Here is a 19,509-nt window from a genome sequence, read left to right on the forward strand (position 1 = left end):
TCTAGGACCGACTACTGTGCAAAGAGACCATCAATCATCACAGTATATGAAAACGCATTAGCCTTTATAAATTCATCCAAATTGGCAGATGCAACCCAACGAAACAGATGACGAAGCACACATGTATGACAAAAGAATTGCGCTGACGTTACAATGTTTAGGATTCAGAAAAAAATTTGTCTGCTAAGATACTGCTCTTGACAAGGAAGATGGCACAAATTCAGGAAGAACGTGTCCGATAATATTCTGCAAAGTGTATCTGGTGATTCTCCAGATTATTTTCATAGAGTCATCAAAGCAGATGAAACCTGGCTGTTCCATTTCAGTCCTCAAAGCGAAAAGCAGTCGAACGAATGGACGGGCATTTGTGTCATGAAAACAAACACGGTTGTAGTGCTGTAAAACACCTCTGTAAAGAAATGCCCGAACATGGCGTTAGCTTGCCCCGTAAGGGTACACTTCCATAGATGATTAGTGCAGTGGGGACGATACCAGTTTTGCCCATGGCGATGTTTTGGTGCCCCCTGTACTTCTTTCTGTCTGTCTGTAAAACAACTGGATCTATATTAAGAGATATTGCCAAAGGACTAATGCTTGCAACTTCAAAATTTAATTCCTTTATAGCTTATCATTGCCGAGCTACTATGGACTGTGAGTTATATTTTGATCGAATTTTGTAAATTATTACTGCTTGAAACTACAATATTACTCTTCATCTGGCCTACTCATTAAAATGTCAACATGCTTTATTGAATGCATATCATCATTTCATTTTTACACTAATTTGTTAAAATATTTTTTTTTAATTTATTAAAATTTCCTCTTTTTAAAAATATAATTTTGTCCTTAGAATAGAACATTAATTAATATTCTTAACATTCGAATAGACTAGTTGCATGGGCGTTTTTGTGCTTTCACCACATGTAAAGCGTGTAGAGCCAGTGTTCCTTAAAGTCTTCCATAAAGGTATCCCTCCATTTAGGCAGACATTCTTAGTGTGCTTTGCCATAATTAACTGAACCAAACCGATTTTATATTACAGCCTTCCTTATTTTGGGATAATGGAACATTCTACCAAAGTCGTGTTATTAATCAATATTTTAGAATGATTACAAAAATATTATTCCAGATATCTTTCTTTTGCGGTGTAAGATTGAAATATCTGTTTAATTATTGTATAATCTGCAGTCTGACGACCATGAAAATATTGCAAGAAAAAACTGTTTATACAACAGATTTTATATTATTGGCCGAGACATAAAATGTATGTGTTGGCGATCCAAATATACTAAATTTTAATGTTAACAATGATTTTTCTTTTGTCAGTCCTTTCAAAAGATTGACTATTTTAGGTTATTTTAACAAAAATTGGCTAGTAAATATCACGAAAATTTATTTAACATATATTACCTGGAGAACAACTCCAAAATGAAAATGCTATTCAAACTTAAAGTTTCTAATGAATTTCTTTGAGGTTTTGAAAATCGTACGTGAATGATGAAAAAGTAAAATTTATTTATATCATAAGATTTTGCATTTATAATAAATTGTCAATAATAATAAATATCAAATTAAGTAGTGAGTTTAAGATCTAAAAGCTAGCTTTTTAAATACTTTTAAGTTCAATTTATATCATAAAATTATAAATTATAAGTATCACCTGTGTCAACGTTTGAAGCAAAAAAAAAAGGGGGAGAAAATCGAAAGTATTCAAATCTTAAAAGGGCAAACACTTTTTTAAAATTTAATATATTTTATCAATAGATATTATGAATATGCATGGCAGGTGAACAGGTGACGCAGCGAAACATGTTATAGTATATTTGATGAATACGCATTTAGACTAACATGGGAACGTTACATATCTTCCATATATATGCTCTTGTAAAGGGAAATTTTTATACATTCCTTTCAGAACATATCCAGTTCTAGTAGCATTCAGCATGCTTTAACAAGTTAAAATCAATTAATTTCTTGGACGCCTAAACGAAATTTCTGAAGATATTTAAGAACTTGTTTTCTTATTTTCCTCTTTCATTTACACAGGTATTTATCCAATAAATTATACAACAAGGAACTACTAAATTTAAGATGGGGAGTTGATGATTAATGGTTGCATTTCTGGTAAATCAGCATTTTGATTTTTAAGCTACTCTCCTTATAATACATGATAAATAAATTTTTGGGAATTTTACCTGCAAATAAATGCAGGATTCCGTTTTATCTAATTCGTATCAGCATAATATAAAGCGTAATCAGTATTTTCCTGATAGCAATTTTCTTTCTACTAAGAGCATATAAAACTTCCTACTTACAGAAGTCTCACAGCTACAACTTTTAAATTGTCTTCTAAAATTCCTCATATTATTTTGAAACATCCAGTAACTGCAAAGGCGTGTCTAGGTCAATAGAGTTGTGTCTAAAGGAAGCAAACCTATTAATTAGTATTTTTTATTTCATCCTGCATATAACCAGGCATATATAAATGTACAAGTTCAACATAAAATTGCACACGTTAATATGCGTAAATATATTTTAGATGATAACAAATGCGAAATTCCTTACATTCAAGTTAAATGATAAATTGCGCTGTATATATTTTTAAATCAGACGACGTTTCCTAATAAATTATCCTTGTTATTTTTGTCTTGATCTGTTTCAGAAGTTAGTTCTCAAGTTCAAGTTTGTTTTCATCTCTTCGTTGATTAATTAGTGAAAGCATACAATCTGCGATACATATCTAAAGTAAGAGATGTCTTCGGAAGTATTATCTTCTGTCTTCTTTATAAAATAGTTACTTTACCTGCCAGTTAGCAAATATTAATCCGCGATTTTTTACAAATGTTGCTCAAATCCTGAAGTGTCTCAATGTCCTCTATATCAATATCAGAACAATCAAACACATTTAGTGGAAGCTCTGTATTTGCATATTTTATAATGCTTTTATTATTATTATTATTATTTGATTTGGTCTCCTCCTTGAAAATGTTCCTTTAAAGTGTTCGTAGTTTGCCATTAACTTTTGTGTAGCTATGCACTGTTGACACGCTGTATATTTTAGAAAATCCTATGCTATGATAATATCTCAAATAAAAACATTTCTTATTCCATTGTAGAGTCCAAGTGGATTACAGGATTTAGATACAGGAGTAGCAGGAAACTGCACATAAGAAGGGTTCAAACCCTTTAAAATTTAACTCTTTAAAATTTACAATGCTTCAACTCGACGCTAACAAACTTCGCCTCTACTTGGGCGGTAACTTAATGTCAGGTGATTAAAAATTAAAGTTGAAATGTTTAAAAAAGTGCTAAACTAAACCATGGGGCTCAGCCAGATCCCGAACTTCAACCCCATTCAAAGCTAGTGGCAGCAAAACAATGCAACTTAAGCCACTTGAACCAGCAATGAGCAAACGTACTTACGGCAGAGACGGCAACTTAAGAGTCCAACGTTTCTTTTTCTCCTATGGAGACTCATCTTTTAACCACTTCCTTCAACATATAAAGTTTGCATGCGTTCACGCGCGCTTACAGCATTTAACTATTCTGGCACTGACAGTTAGGGAAATGAAGGCTTATAGAAAAGTCTGAACTTAAAATTTAAAATGTTAGTTAAAATAAATATAAATCCCTACAATATTTTTCATCGCTATGTATTTCAGGATATAAAACTTTCCTAAGTTAAAAAGTATAAGCTATTTATTACACATTCTTTTAAATAAAATGTATTCAAATCTTACATAAACGTTCAAATATCCCTTAAGCATATCTAAATATAAATTGTTTCGGTCTTCATATAACGAATTAATCGACATTATGTCAAAGCTTTTTAACTGGAATTGAAGTGACTAGTGTGGTTTATGGCCACTATTAAAAACTGCATAAATTCCAGCTTTTTTAAAAATTTATAAATCTAAGTCACAGAAGTGAAAAGTACTTTCGTACTTCAGTTAGTGATTTAGAAATATTTTTGGTTAAAAGAGAGTGTTTATTTCTTTTATATATTTTCATTCTTACTTTTGTTATTATTAAACTTTCCACCTCATTTCCAAGATAGAGAAAAAAACATACATTTGCACACTTCTAAGGAGCAGTAAGAACGCAGATATATATCATTCTGCATATCTTACGACAATATTCACAGTTTCTGAAACAGGAGATGAATATGGTAATTTTTTTTTATTCTCTTTTCCTATTAGAAATGTATGTAAAGCATATATTTTTGCCTTACGTAAATGCGATGAAATGCGAGATACTTATCTCCCACTATACACTAGGAATTCTACTTTCCAAGGAGCAGACTGAAATGATTACAACTTAGACATTATTATTTCAATTTGCATGCATTGTTCAGAAACGACTTTAACATGCATCGCAATTAAGTTTTTCCTGCTTGCCGTTAAAGGAAATTACACATTTGAAAGAGCATCAAATGTGACATCTATTTTCTTAAAAATGCAACTTCACTTTTTTTTAAACTATTAACTGCATTCATTTCTTCTCGTTGGATACGGTTTAAGGCCTTCTTTTACTAGTCGAGAAGCTTTCCCTTAATGAGTTCAGTTGCGAATATTTTTATTTTCTTTAAAAAAGAAAAAAATAAGTGGAAATTTGTCGCTGTGAAACTTAATGAAAGAATACCGGGGAAATTTTAGTCGTTTCTGTGACCTTTGCAAATGTTTATAAAAAGATTACTGGTATAATGGAACGGGTTTTTCTTCTATAGAAGCCATGGAAAACTGAATTTAAATTGCATGCAATTAGTTACGCACTTGAAACCACATTTAGGGCTATTATACACAAATTATTCTTTTACGCTTATTTAATTATGTTACTTGTTTCAAATGTTAGTGATTTGAGTCACTTCTCGTTTAATGAAGATCTTATATCGTGATAGTTAGTTCAGTGTCGTACAAAATGGGATGCACAAAAACGTTGTTTAAATCATAAAGATCATTTGTAGTCATTTTATGCAATTTCAAACCGATAATTCATTTTATATTAAAATTAAATAAAAATAAAAATTAATTTTCCCGTGTTATATTTCATACCTTTTTACTTCCTTGTACGAAGTAAAAAGGAAGTATTGTAATCGCGAAAAGTTTCAGGCAGCATATTTCAACGAAAATATCCATTTTGACAGCTAAAGAATGTAATTTAACGATGTTTTTGCGTGATATCTGTACGTAAAGACAGAATAAAATACTCTTTTCCTCCAAAAAAATTATAAAACTGCTCTAAAATGAATTATGAAGAGAATTTTTCGTGGCGTCTGTACGAACGTATGTACGTACGTACGTAACTACGTATCTCGCATAACTCAAAAACGAGTAGCCTCGGAACGTTGAAATTTTGTATATAGGACTGCTATAACATGTAGATGTGCACCTCGTATTGTGGTTGCAATCGGCCGCACCAAATGTATATAAATATATTTATACATATATTTATATACGTTTGTTACCCGGCTCAGTGATCTCAGTTTCTTTACTCTTATATGTTTGTAAATTGTACATTTTTTGCTTTAAAAATAATTGAATTATGTTGTTCTTATCTTCCGGTTAAGTTTTCTATGCCTTTAGTAAATCTGTATGCAATATTTTTAGAATTATCAACAATTTTAAGGTTGTTTAAGTGCCGCGAAGCCTAGTAATTTTTTTGATGGCGGCCATTGCTTGTTTACATTTGAAACAGCAGGATAGTGGATTTGTTGCTAATCAAGAGAAAATTAGCTTCGCAACAACAAAGATAACAACTTCATTTATTATTGCGAATTAAATCATGCTTAATTCTTTCTGGAATTTTTTTTCCAGGAAATAAGTGTTTAAGAATAATTTTTTAATTTAAGTTAAGTTTAATTTTTAATACAGATATTTTGAATTTTTATGTATTTTTGCCTTGTCGTGAAGTGAGAACTGAATTAATTGAATGTGAAATACTCAATCGTCTGTGAAAAACTGTTTCTTTTTTGTTTTGTTTCCTTAATTTCTTTTTTACATTGTTCTAGCTTTATTATAGTATTTGAATAGAACATGTGGCAACGATTAAATAGTTCTTTAAATGATATAAATTTTGTGCATTCTCAGTTATAATATGAACTGAATATAATACTGTTAAGTGAACGTAGCGCCAGATTGTCGCTATGGTAAACAAATAGAGTGAATTTTAAAGAATGCATTTATTGTTGTTCATGCGTTGTCGGCAAAGTAGATTTAATTCAATCCAATAAGTGTAATAGAAATGCAAGAAAAAATGCGTATAATTTAATATTCCGCACAAGGAAGTCATGTGGTATACACAACAGATTTTTTTTTTATATTGTTATAGATGCAATCGTTTTCAAACAGTTTTAATCAGCTTCGGAAATTATTGACAGGTGCCAGAAAATGGGAGAATTTAACAATCAATTTGGCCAAAAGATCTATACCCAAATAATAGTTATATGTGAGATGTTTGTACTCTTGCATTGAAAATTAAAAAAAAAAAAAAAAAAAAAAAGAGAAAAAGAAAAACTATATTTCTATTTCAGTCATGCCTTACAGTTCTTGTGAGGCGAGAATGAATTGAACACAATGTCAAATCTTTAAATTCTCTACATCGAAACATACCCAAGATGGCTGTTAAAATAATTGAATGAAAGCAGTGGCGTGGGTTGGCATCAGGTGCGGACGTCGTGGTATCACCTCAACATAGAAAGCTGTTTAAAGTAATAAAAAGTTTGTAAACGTAAACTTACATTTTTATTTATTTAGCGATTTTGTTCTCATTAATAATAACGTTACAATAATGTAAATACATTACAATAATGTACAATAATGTAATGTACAAATTACAATAATGTACAATAATGTAATGTAATGTAAAAGAAGAGTGTGAATATGGAAAGAGCATCTTTATCGTTATCTCTTGCTTTCTTAAGCTGAACGGGAAACAATTTGTCATGTAACTTCTGAAAAGATGCATATTGTACACCTTACGTTAGTTATATCACCAATTCGACGTGCAACAGTGTCATTTGATAGAGGTACGGATTGCAACTGTGTAGGAAAATTACATCCAGACAATATTAATACAATTGGGAAAATAAGCTCTTTACCAATGGTGTGAGGATTTTTTTATCTGGCTATTTTATAAGAAATTTTGTAAGAGGCGAGTAAGGCTTTTCTATTCCCAGACAAAGAAAATTATTAAATTTTAAAATATGACTTTAATTTTAATTCGAAGAATTCTCGTGGCTTTTCAACGTACTCACTATAAAGCTATTCCAAATGCCGTTTAAGTTTATTAGGTTTCATGCTGTCTGCTGCCAAAGGTTTTCAGCAAATGATGTGTAGGGGGCCTTTCTTCTTTATTTACATCAGTACTGGTAGACCCAAATTTTAAGTAGTTTTGAGAATATGTTCTTGATTTTATTTTCAGAATCGCTTATATCTATGCACTTGTTGATGCTCAATTATCGTCTAATGCCCGCTTACGCCCATATAAAAATTTATTATTTACTTTAGTACTGGTATACCCAATTTTTAAGTAGTTTTGAGAATATGTTCTTGATTTTATTTTCAGAATCGCTTATATATGTGCATTTGTTGATGCTCAATTATCGTCTAATGCCCGCTTACGCCCATATAACAATTTATTCAGGATTTTGTATAAATCTTCTGCTGAGAATTTTTAATACCGTGAACTGCAACTAACATGCATATCACAACATACATCTTCAAGATAAATTCGACAGCTATACAAGTGTTGACTCAACTGAGGCTGTCTAGAATTGAACGAGATGTAGCATTTATGTGGAATTCTCCTTTTAAATCAGAGCATGAGAGCACGAAGTAATTTAACGTTGTCTTGCAGATGTTGTAGAATGTTCGAGACAAATTGGAACTTCTAGCGGGATCAGATAAAGTAATAGAGAGAACAATAGTCGATTCTGGTTTTGTCAATGCAGCGGATCGGTATTGCCAAATATTAATAAATTTACTTATTCTTGGTAATATATAAAGTTTGTAATTAAGCGCGTAGTTTGGCTTTAGTGTCAAAACACTCAAAATGCATAATTATTGTATACTTTCTTATTATAGCAAAGGGCGGGATGAAAATTGAGTCGCAAATACTGAAAGGTTGAGCAACGCTGGCTGAACTTTCATACTTGACAAGCAATTTCGTAATCCATGAGCTACCTTATTCATTGTTGTGGTGATAACTCTGCATTATTATTTAAGTTCCTTCAACAAAATAAATATTTTCTTACGAAATTTTGTTTGTTAAACGTCTATGAAATGTGGGTATGCTGACTATGATTAACTTATAGTTCGTAAGTATTATTAATTAGCTTTCCACTGGTTGCGCAGGTAGTTGTGTTGGGTACAAAGTCCCTTTCATTAAGATTAATTTATAATACTGCTTAAAGGGATTGATTTAACAGCAAAATCCCATTAAATGAGCGTTTACATCAAATAAAAGGTTTTGCATACATAATAATTAAATAAGAGGATTTTTTATTTAAACCACTTTACATATTATGTAATATTTCTTTTAGGCATTAATTGACTTAATTAAATCAATTTATGAGCACAGTTTTATTAAGTAAAGCTTTCATTAAATAAACACACTTTATTTCTATAACAATCAAATTATTATTTTGCTGAAAGCATAATAATTAAATTTATTAACGGTTAAATAAATGTCCGATTTTTTTTCATGACATTGTCATTTTCAATATTTCCAAGCTGTTTTTATTTACATTTAATCTAGAAAGCTTTAATTCGTGTTGTTATAAAATCCCTTTCCCTTGTAAAATGTTTATTTCATGTTCAAATATAAGTGATGATATATTTCAAAATGGCACTAGGAAGAAATAACTGAAAATTAAGAAATTGATTTCAAATTTCCGACTTAATATCATAGTAAAACATATCTCCCTTTTAAAGCCTAACTTACAGATATTCTTCAATTTTAACTTTATAGTTTCGGAACCATCATTATATCAAATCATAAGGTAATCCTAGTTACATAACGAAATAACTACTTTGTTGACTTTATCATTATATTATACCACTACGTTCAGCCAATCTTGTTTTATAACAATGGTCTCTCTGCACCCTTTAACGATATTTGTAATTGAAATATAAAAAAAATTGCATTCATCATTTTAAAAAAGAAGACTGAAATGGTCATTATTGCAAGCATTTGAAAAATAAAGCCAAATTTGCATTAACCCTTAGAAAACCGAAGCTTTCACTAACATGTATGCAATGTATGCTTAAAATACCGAAACTCCCTGCCCGTCCATTAATGCACAAATAGGTGTGAAGATTTCACATGACATCCTTTCTTTTTCTTAACAAAGAAGCTTCCATTAGCCTTTTAGAGCAAGCTGTCTGCAATAAGCAGATGCAATGCATTTAAAGAAACTGCTCCTGCTACTGCATATCTTAGAATCAGGGAAGGTAACAACATATCAATCTCGGCCGTTTCGGGCGGGCCGTTCGAGCCGTAAACGTTCTTTACAAACGAAAGGTTGTCTCGGGCTTTTTGTCCTTCAAAGTGTTAAATGTAGATCTTTGAACTCTAGTATTACTTTATGTAGCACTTTTGTTTTCAGAAATAAATTTTGACCTAAGCTATTTATTGCTAACTTGACATAACACCAAGGTAATATTAAGTTACGGAAGGTAATATTTATTTAATAAGCAATGTTTTTTACTTCCTTGTACGAAGTAAAAAGGAAGTATTGTAATCGCGAAAAGTTTCAGGCAGCATATTTCAACGAAAATATCCATTTCGACCACTATCGAATGCAATTTAACGATGTTCCTGCGTGATATCTGTACGTAAAGACAGAATAAAAGACTCGTTTCTTCCCTCCCCCAAAAAAATAAAACTACTTTAAAATTAATTCTGAAGAGAATTTTTCGTGGCGTCTGTACGAACGTATGTACGTACGTACGTATCTCGCATAACTCAAAAACGAGTAGCCTCAGAACGTTGAAATGTTGTATATAGGACTGCTATAACATGTAGATGTGCACCTCGTATTTTGGTTGCAATCGGCCGCACCAAACGTATATAAATATATTTATATATATATATCCACTCTGTTACCCGGCTCAGTGATCTCAGTTTCTTTACTCTTATATGTTTGTAAATTGTAATTTTTTTCTCTTTAAAAATGATTGAATTATGCTGTTTTTATCTTCCGGTTAAGGTTTTTATACCTTTAGTAAATCTTTATGCAATATTTTTAGCATTATCAACAATTTTAAAGTTGTTTAAGGGCCGATAAGCCTTTTCTTTTGACGGCGGCCATTGATTGTTTACATTTGAAACAGCAAACTAGTGGATTTGTTGCCAATCTAGAGAAACTTAGCTTCGCAACAACAAAGATAACGCCTTCATTTATTATTACCAATTAAATTATGCTTAATCCTTTCTGGAATTTTTTCGAGGAAATAAGTGTTTAAGATTTACTTCGTAATTTTTAATATAGATATTTTAAGTTTTTATGTATTTTTGCCTTCTCGCGAAGTGAGAACTGAATTAATTGAATGAGAAATACTCAATCGTCTGTGAAAAACTGTTCTTTTTTGTTTTGTTTGCTTACTTTCTTTTATAAATGGTTCGAGATTTATTATAGTATTTGAATAAAACATATGGCAACGATTAGATAATTCTATTCTTTAAATGATATAAATTTTGTGCATTATGAGTTATAATATGAACGAAATATAATACTGTTAAGTGAATCTAGCGCCAGAGTGTCGCTATGGTAAACAAATGCTAGAGCGAAGTTTAAAAAATGTATTTATTCTATTGTGGTTTATACGCTGTCGGCCAAGTAGATTTAATTCAATCCAATAAGTTTAAATGAAATGCAAGAAAAAATCGTATAATCTAATATTCCGTGCAAGGAAGTCATGTGGTGTACACATCAGATTTTTTGTGAAGTATTTATATATGTCTTTTGCACATTTAGCTGACAAAGGTCCTGTAATATTATCGACATATTTGATATTATATTTGTTATAATATACTAAGTAGTTTCCAAAGTACCAATTATTAAAATACATTCTCTATTTGAAATTAGTGGATTTGAAACAGAAAATCATAATGAATTTCTAAAGGCAAGTGATACTTTTCCTCAGGTGGTATATTGTTCTGATATTGCGCATTTGAAACAAGAGGGTTGTTGTTGGTCTCTCGAAATGCAGTAACAATTTTCAAGCTAAGTCAGCCTTAAAAAAGTGTTAATTGTGTCAATCAGGAATGCTAAAGATGACGAGCAATGAATCTACCAATTTCGATCACATTTATCAGAAATATGCTTTATAAGAGAATAATTAACCGCATTATATTTTATGACGCTTTAAATAATATTAGTTAAGTGGAAATATAAATATTTGACTTCTCTCTTCAAGAGATCAAAAATACTGAAAAAAGTATGCTTATCCTTTTCTTGAAATATTTTCCCTGATTGTTTGCATATCAATGCGCTCGTTTCACTTTTCCGCGTCTCTGCTTCCATTATTAAATTACTTATAACTTTACGCTAGAAGCGGCAGACAAGTCGTCTGTATGAATTTGACAAATCAAACAATGCATTTCATAAATATGACCGAGAGATATTTTTCCAGCCCGATGAATTGGAGATAACCTTCATCGTTGCAGAGGACAATATGCAAAAGGCAGGAAGAGTGTAGGAAAGAGTTACGCTAACGCCTCGCATAAAAGAAAAAGTAGATAAAACCTTATGAAACACGAAAATAATTTTTTAAACTAGGTCCGAAACCTAAAATGCTTGAGAATTTTAGTAAAACTTTTTTTTTAATAAGCTTTAAATTATATATTAGGCCTATTTCAATTAAGGAAGAGATAATTTTAATTTTACTCAGTTGCTTTAATTAGCATTAGGGTTAATGAACATTAGAATAATTTAATTAGCATTACAATTAATTAGCAATGAATGCATATGAATGTTTATCAAGAATAAAAACTAGAGACGAGATGATCCAAATTTCCTGTCCCGCCAAACTAGAAAAAAACGCCAGATTCGAAACTTAACTCTACGACAGTTAATTTTGTTGCCTTATATTTTCTTAAAAATGAGTTTGTTTTAAAAATTTTAAGTGTTCATTAGAAAATAACACGATTTTTAAATTTCAGAAGTAGCTGGATCATCAATATCACCTCTTTTTAATCTAAATGCCACATTGATTAATTACGTCATAATTTTTGCATATAAGACTAAGAGGTTTCAGTAAAATTCGGACTAGATTTAGAAGAAGCTTCAAAACAAAGCTGCTGGTACTGGTGGCTATTTTTTCCATACTAGGCAAAATAGCACTCCTTTAGAATTTTTTAGCTAATGTTATAATTATAAAATTGATAAGAATAAACACCAGCAAAATTTTCTCAAAATTATCTGGGAAATTTTACATTTAGTTTATCAAAGAATAGTACTTTTGCTGTGCGAAACTATACAAAATTTTAATTTTGCAGTCGGAAAAATATCCTATCTCACAATCTGAAACTGCTTTCACAAAATTTCTCACTTTATCTTAAAAACAATTCGTAATTCAAAGTACACATTTGTAATAAATGTAGGAAATAATTTTACTAATTATCTTTGTTGGAAACCAGGTGTATCTTAGAGCTTTCCCTGCAATTTATTGCAGACACAACCTACAGAAATAATATTTCATAAAACTCATCTTCAGCCTTACTCAAAGTAGCTGCTACTTTAACACACATTTCCATATCGTTAAAGTCAATAAGTGGAAAATAAAGCACGCAAAATTTTTATCCTATGAACAACTTATAATTTACTGAAAAAATGCAGTTACTTTTGCGATGAAAGTAAAAGTATATTTTATTTTAATGTTTACTTTCAAGTTATTTGATTAGTTCATAGAGGCAATATTTCGAAAGAAGGGAAAGTTGAATAATTTAATTTTTTATCGAGCTTTTATAAATATTTGCTTCAGTTTTACAAACGAAATATGTTTAATGAAATTTACTTTACAGATATATATTTCAGCATTATCGTAAGTTTGAGCGGAAGATAAAAATTTCCTCTTTGCACTTTGGGATCACCTAGACGAAATGCTTATTTTTTTAAAATTAAAACTGATTTGAATTTGTTAATGATTATTGTTGAAGTTTCTTTTCAACAACATTTTTATAAATAAAAAATAGACGATAAACATATTTTTATCAAATTTATCTGTTTCCCAAAAGCTGTTGAAATTAAAAATTTGCATTTTCCGTGTTCTTATATTCCAGACTATGAATACATATTTGGATTTTATTTATAAATAAAATTCCTTGCATTTTTAACCATTATTGTAAGTTTTAGATTATTACAAATGTTTGGATTTTCTTAATGTATTGTAAATTCTGTTCTTTACGATATGAAGCTGATAATAATGAAACAAATTAATGTTATTTTGCAATCCTTTATTTAAAAAGAAATTTTTCGTGTGACGTTTTCAAATTGAAATAAGATATAACAAATTGAAGGAGAAATTATATACGAATTTCAAAAATTATATCTAAGCTGCATCATAGAGGATTTTATGAACAACTTATAAGTTTTGCAGTCAGAAGCATAAATTTAAGGATCGGCGATTATTAATATCATACTTAGCTTATCCTTATCACACTTATCCTTGACGATGTGAATGGACGTTAGACGACTGAACGGCATCATTTAATTTGTATTCGCGAAGGGTCGCAGTTTTTATATGTTCTTACAAAAACTGAATATTTCCTTTATTCTAATTCGCATTTTCTTTCCCATATAAACATCGTAAATAACGGAGGACATTTTATATTCGATGGCATCTTAGAATCACAGAGTTTTCCGATCATTCCGAAATAATTATTTTTTCCTAAAATACTGAGGCTGTTCGTACATTTTTCAGACAATTTTTGTTGTAATTACAGAAATATTTTATCTAAAATTTTTATGTTTCAGATGTTCTGTTTCAAAACCCTTATTTTTCACTATCTTCATACACTGTAATTTCTAAGACAATAAAGTCTTTTATAGTATCGGAAGCGATATTTTATCCCATTGCTCTGGAACAGCTTTCCAAAGTCTAATGAAAGTTAAAAAGTTAACAGTAGATTTTGACGTGTCGCCACTTGCTTTGTCTTGATGAGTTCTACGGATTCATGTCACTGTAAGTAAATAGAAAGTAATTCATATTTGAAAACTGGGTAAAAATATGTTACCGATAATATATGGAGTTGATATGAACGTTTGTCTCCACTCTTTTAATTTTTAATTTGCCATTACATGAAAAAACAACAAAAACCATAAATCCTTTTGAAAACTTTATTTAGATTCTTTGAAACATGTTTTAAGAATTTTCTCCTCTTTGGTGATCATAAATGGATCTCCTTTTACTGGAGTCATTTAAATAGACCCAAGATTTAGCTATTGTGACAACATTGTTTCATTTTTGTTCGGACAAATAATTCTCATGAACCATTCTCTGCGTGTCCTGCGTTCGGAGATATGTCATGGAGAAAGGTATTACGCATTATGTTTTTTCGCCTTATTAAGACTTAAATCAGCATTAATCATTTTGTTACACCTGATACTGAGCATTGTAACGATTTGCAACTGTCTGACTTCGCGCATTTTCTTTTAACATTACAGATTTTACTTTTGCAACATTCAGAACATTTCATTTTTACCTTGGATATATATTTGAAACAATATTTCAATTTGAAACTAAATTTTGACGTTTTTTCCCTTTGTTGTTCACAATATTACCTATCGCACATTTAGATATTTAAAAACCAACACTTTCACAATCTTTTTAATAACTAGATACGAATAATTTTCTTCTTAAAGAACACAAACATAGCTTTCCATCCACTGCTTCTTTAAGAGTGACACTTTGCATGAAAAAAAAACTGTTACATAGCAGACGATAATTTATACTTTCAAAAGTATAGCAGCAAAAAAATTCCAAGTAGAAAGTTTTTTTTTTTTTTTTTTTTTTTTCAGCAAAGCAAAATCGTCTCAAAATAGGAGAACAAACAGTTTCTGTGCTAATTGAAAAAAGTATACTAAATTCGTTAATATATTGAGGCTGATTATTAAACTATTTGCTAAATGCATTTGAATGTTATATTTAATTAATTTTATTTGCATGGATATTTGTCACTTGTGACACTGAAATTAAGGAGTGTGTCTCAGAATCAATGGCATTTTAGAATTACAAAAGATAAATAAGGCATTTGCAATCTTTACAGCACTTCTTCATAGTGCCAACAACACATTTTCAGTGAAAAGAAATACATATATCAGCAATCTGATTGAATAAAATTATTTTTATGGGAAGTATGATCAAAATAAAAATACTTTTCTCCTCCAGAGCTTTATACAAAAAATTACTTTCTACGATCATATTACACATTTGGAATAATGAAAAGTCATCCTGATGATTGCGTTCGCAGAGGATCATCCTAGCTTCTGCAGCGAATCACAGAAAAAGGATTGCAGCGAATTAGGTTTTGAACTGATGATTTACAGCTAGACTATGTACAAAATTAAGGCAGAAGATTCTTAAGTAGATATAAAAATTTTATATCCACAGTTGAGCCTAATAATGCAAAGCTTGTATAGTAATGTCCATATAAAATCACCTGCAGGTTGATTTTGTATGTTCATTTCAGATGATTAATATCTCTTCAACACGTCAGTGAGGATGCATATCATTGAATCAACGGACGTAACAGTGTTTCAATGACTTAATAAGGTATTGTTTCATGTGACGAAGAATATGAACACGAATTTGCTACTCGTGCATAGGCAGACAGTTTCTTAGATACCTTTAACGAAAAAGATATGTTCTCATCATGCTCTTGCCTTTTATTACAAATCAGCAAAAATCATGGTCTTATGTTTTGTCAAACGCCCTCTATGAATTTTATAGCTTTATATAGCTTTATACTGGTGAACACAGTTTAGTTTAAACTTCGGTTGCTGAATTCATTTCATTCAGGAAATGACTGACTGGATTGAATGCTTAAAGTTGTCTAATAAATCAGCAAAAGGTTTTGAAACAGAAACATACAGATTCCGTAGACCACTTTCAGAATTAGGGATGTCAGGGACTGCAGCTTTATGCGTCCGAACTGTTCATATTTTTAAAAATATGAGGTAAAACAGTTTTTTTTAAATGGAGCATTCTCATACCCATTTGAACCGATGCCGTTGATTAAGATATCCTATTCTAACATTCATAGATTGAGAAAGAGAAGAAACAGACTTTGACTATCATTTTTATAAGTATACTGTTCTTAAACTTAATATGTTTCACAAACAATAATCAATCAACAAATGGACTGTATTCCTACACTTTTATTTTATTACACTTGTCAGCGATGCGAAATAATTGATACAAAATAAGCGAGCCATTCTACATGGCTGTCACAAACACAATTCTATCAATTCAATAATCTTGTTGCCACACATAAAGTTCAAAACTAAAGGAAGAAAAACAAAAGGAATTTACGCTGTTTGCAACAATAAAATGAAGCAAACGATACTCACATAAACATCCTGGCCCTCATTGAAATCCCCCGGGATTTCAACAGTTGGAGCATTTTGAAACTTCTTAGTCTGTAATAAAAGATAAACATAAGAAAAATAATACTAAATATTATATGCGAAGCAGTTCATAGTTTTTTAGTCTGAATAGGAAGAGGACACAATTTCACGACTGGTCGTTTTATGACACCAAGACCAGTTTTAATACTAACAACTCTGACTCTATGATCTGAGCCCGGATGAACAGCAATTATTCTCCCTAACCTCCATTTAAGAGGAGGAAGGTTGTCTTCTTCGATGAGGACTAAGTCATTGACTTCTAAATTGTTTTGACTTTTTTGCCATTTAGGTCTTTGTTGAAGCTGAGACAGGTATTCTCGACTCCATCTTTTCCAGAAGTGCTGAAAAATAAACTGTCTCACATGCCATCTGTCAATGTGATTGAAGGAACTATAATTTAGGTCTGGTTCAGGTATGGCAGTTAAAGACGTTCCTATTAGGAAATGACCAGGTGTTAATGCAGTTAAATCATTTGGATCAGCCGATGTTGGACGAAATGACCTAGAGTTGAGACAAGCCTCAACCTGCGCTATCAAGGTCTGAAATTCCGGATAGGTCAGCACAGTATCACCAACAGTCCTTTTTAGATGTAATTTCATTGACTTTACTGCCGATTCCCATAGTCCACCAAAATGGGGAGATGATGGCGGGTTGAATATCCATTTTATTTCCTCTAAAGACAAAAATTTGTGAATTTCTTGATTTTGCTTACATTACAAAAAACATTTTCTGATTTCTTTGTCTGCACCTTTAAAGTTAGTACCGCAGTCACTATAAATCTCAAATGGTTTCCCTCTTCTTGCAATAAATCGTTTCAATGCACTTAAAAATGCTTTTGTTGACAAATCTTCTACCACTTCAAGATGTACTGCCTTGATTACAAAACACACAAATAAGCATACGTAATATTTAAATGATTTTTGTCCACGTCCTGCACGATGTTTAATCATGAACGGTCCAGAAAAATCTATTCCAGTTCGATGAAATGGTCGCGATTCTGTTACTCCAGATTCCGGTAGATCAGCCATTATTTGACTTGCAGTTTTAGCTCTAAGTTTGCAACACGTGATACAAGATCTTACTACTTTTCGGATAGCAGATCTAGCAGCTATGATCCAAAATTGCTGTCTAATTAAAGATAGAAGAAGTTCCGGTCCTGCATGCAGATATTTGACATGAAAGTGTCTAATTATGATTTCTGTCAGATTGTGTTTTGAAGGTAATAAGATTGGATGTTTTTCATTTTCTGACAGTTGCGCATTTTTCAGTCTTCCTCCTACACGTGACACTTTGTTGTCATCTAAAATTGGACACAAGCTAAGGAGGTTGCTGTTTGTAGGTAAGTCCTTTCCCAACTCCAAACATTGAATTTCTTTAAAAAAGTGAAATCGCTGTATTATTCGGACAATATAGAAATTACAAGCATTTGCAGCTTGAATTTCATTACTAGATAAAAAAGTCGTATTTCTTTCTAGATATGCTACTTTAGAATTCGATATGAATCTTAATATCCAAGCAAATATGCGTTGTAACTTTGGAAATGAAGACATATTTGATATAATAGCAAGTTCCTGTACAGGTTCAGAAACTACAAATGAGACTGTTTTACGTACATCTGGTAATGCCTCTTCATCTATAAGAATATTTTTAGACAAGGCAATCTCACTGCACTTTAACCAAGAAGGACCATTCCACCACAATTGATGAGATAATAGTTCTGCAGGAAATAACCCACGTGAAGCACAATCAGCTAGATTTTCCTTTCCATCAACATGACTCCAGTTCTCAGGTGGTAAGATGGATTGTATTTCAGAAACTCTATTGGATACGAATACTTGCCATTTTTTAGGATCTGACCTTAGCCATGACAACACGATTTGTGAATCACTCCAAGCTTGCACTAAATCAAAATTAATAACTAATGCAGCTTTTACAGACTGAATCAAGCGTGCCAATAACACTGCTGCACATAATTCTAGTCTTGGAATCGTAATAGATTTTAATGGTGTTACACGAGTTTTAGCTGTTACGAGTTTAACATTAATGTCAGAGTTATTGCAAGTTTTGATATAAATAACTGCTGCATAACCTCTTTCAGACGCATCACAAAATCCGTGAAGATCACATCGAAAATAATCAGGTAACAGAATTTTCCTAGGTATATTTATAGAATTCAAAAGTTTAACTTCTCTACATAGATTTCCCCAATTTCGATCAATCTCTTCTGTTACAGGACCATCCCATGATAACTGTAATTTCCACAATTGCTGAAGGATCATTTTTGCGAGGATTACAAACGGAGCTATCCACCCCAATGGATTGAATAGTTTTGCTACGAATGACAAAATAATTCTTTTAGTCGGAACACTTTGATACTCTATTACACCGACATTACATTTCAATTCATCATTTTCCGGATGCCATTCCAATCCCAGAACTTTCAATGGTTTGTCTTCTATTACACGATGAATATTGTCTCTATCTGTGTTTGTTAAGCCAGAGGTTTTTTACAACGACGGTTCACTTGTCGACCATTTGTGAAGCTCAAAGCCACCACTTTTTAGCAGATGTTGCAATTCGTCTATCAATGCAATACCTTCCGAACTATCTTTTACACCAGTTAACATATCATCAACATAAAAATCTCTTAAAACTATATTCTTTGTCTTTGGAAAGTTCAATCCTTCATCAATCGCTAACTGACTCAAAACTTTGGTTGCAAGATATGGAGCAGCTGCAGTTCCATATGTAACTGTTTTCAAACGACAAACTTGTATTTGCTTATACGGACTATCTCTCCATAATATTCTCTGAAAATCACTATCTTTTTCATGAACCTTTATCTGTCTGTACATCATTTTAATATCAGCGGTTATTGCAAT

The 19,509-nt window shown here is 31.3% G+C and overlaps 1 protein-coding gene across 1 annotated transcript in view; it reads right to left on the bottom strand.

Moving 5' to 3' along the window:
• Positions 1-19,509, bottom strand: part of LOC118184662 (glutamate receptor ionotropic, NMDA 2B-like) — a 620,775-nt gene that overhangs the window by 267,717 nt on the left and 333,549 nt on the right. The window contains exon 2 of the mRNA XM_085824503.1: positions 16,571-16,639. The gene's annotated coding sequence lies outside the window, so the exon portion shown is untranslated. The remainder of the gene's footprint in view (positions 1-16,570; positions 16,640-19,509) is intronic.

This window comes from Stegodyphus dumicola, chromosome 9 (genome assembly GCF_044657685.1).
Source record: "Stegodyphus dumicola isolate Sdum_Otavi_A_Nest chromosome 9, ASM4465768v1".
Taxonomy (NCBI): Eukaryota; Metazoa; Arthropoda; class Arachnida; order Araneae; family Eresidae; genus Stegodyphus; species Stegodyphus dumicola.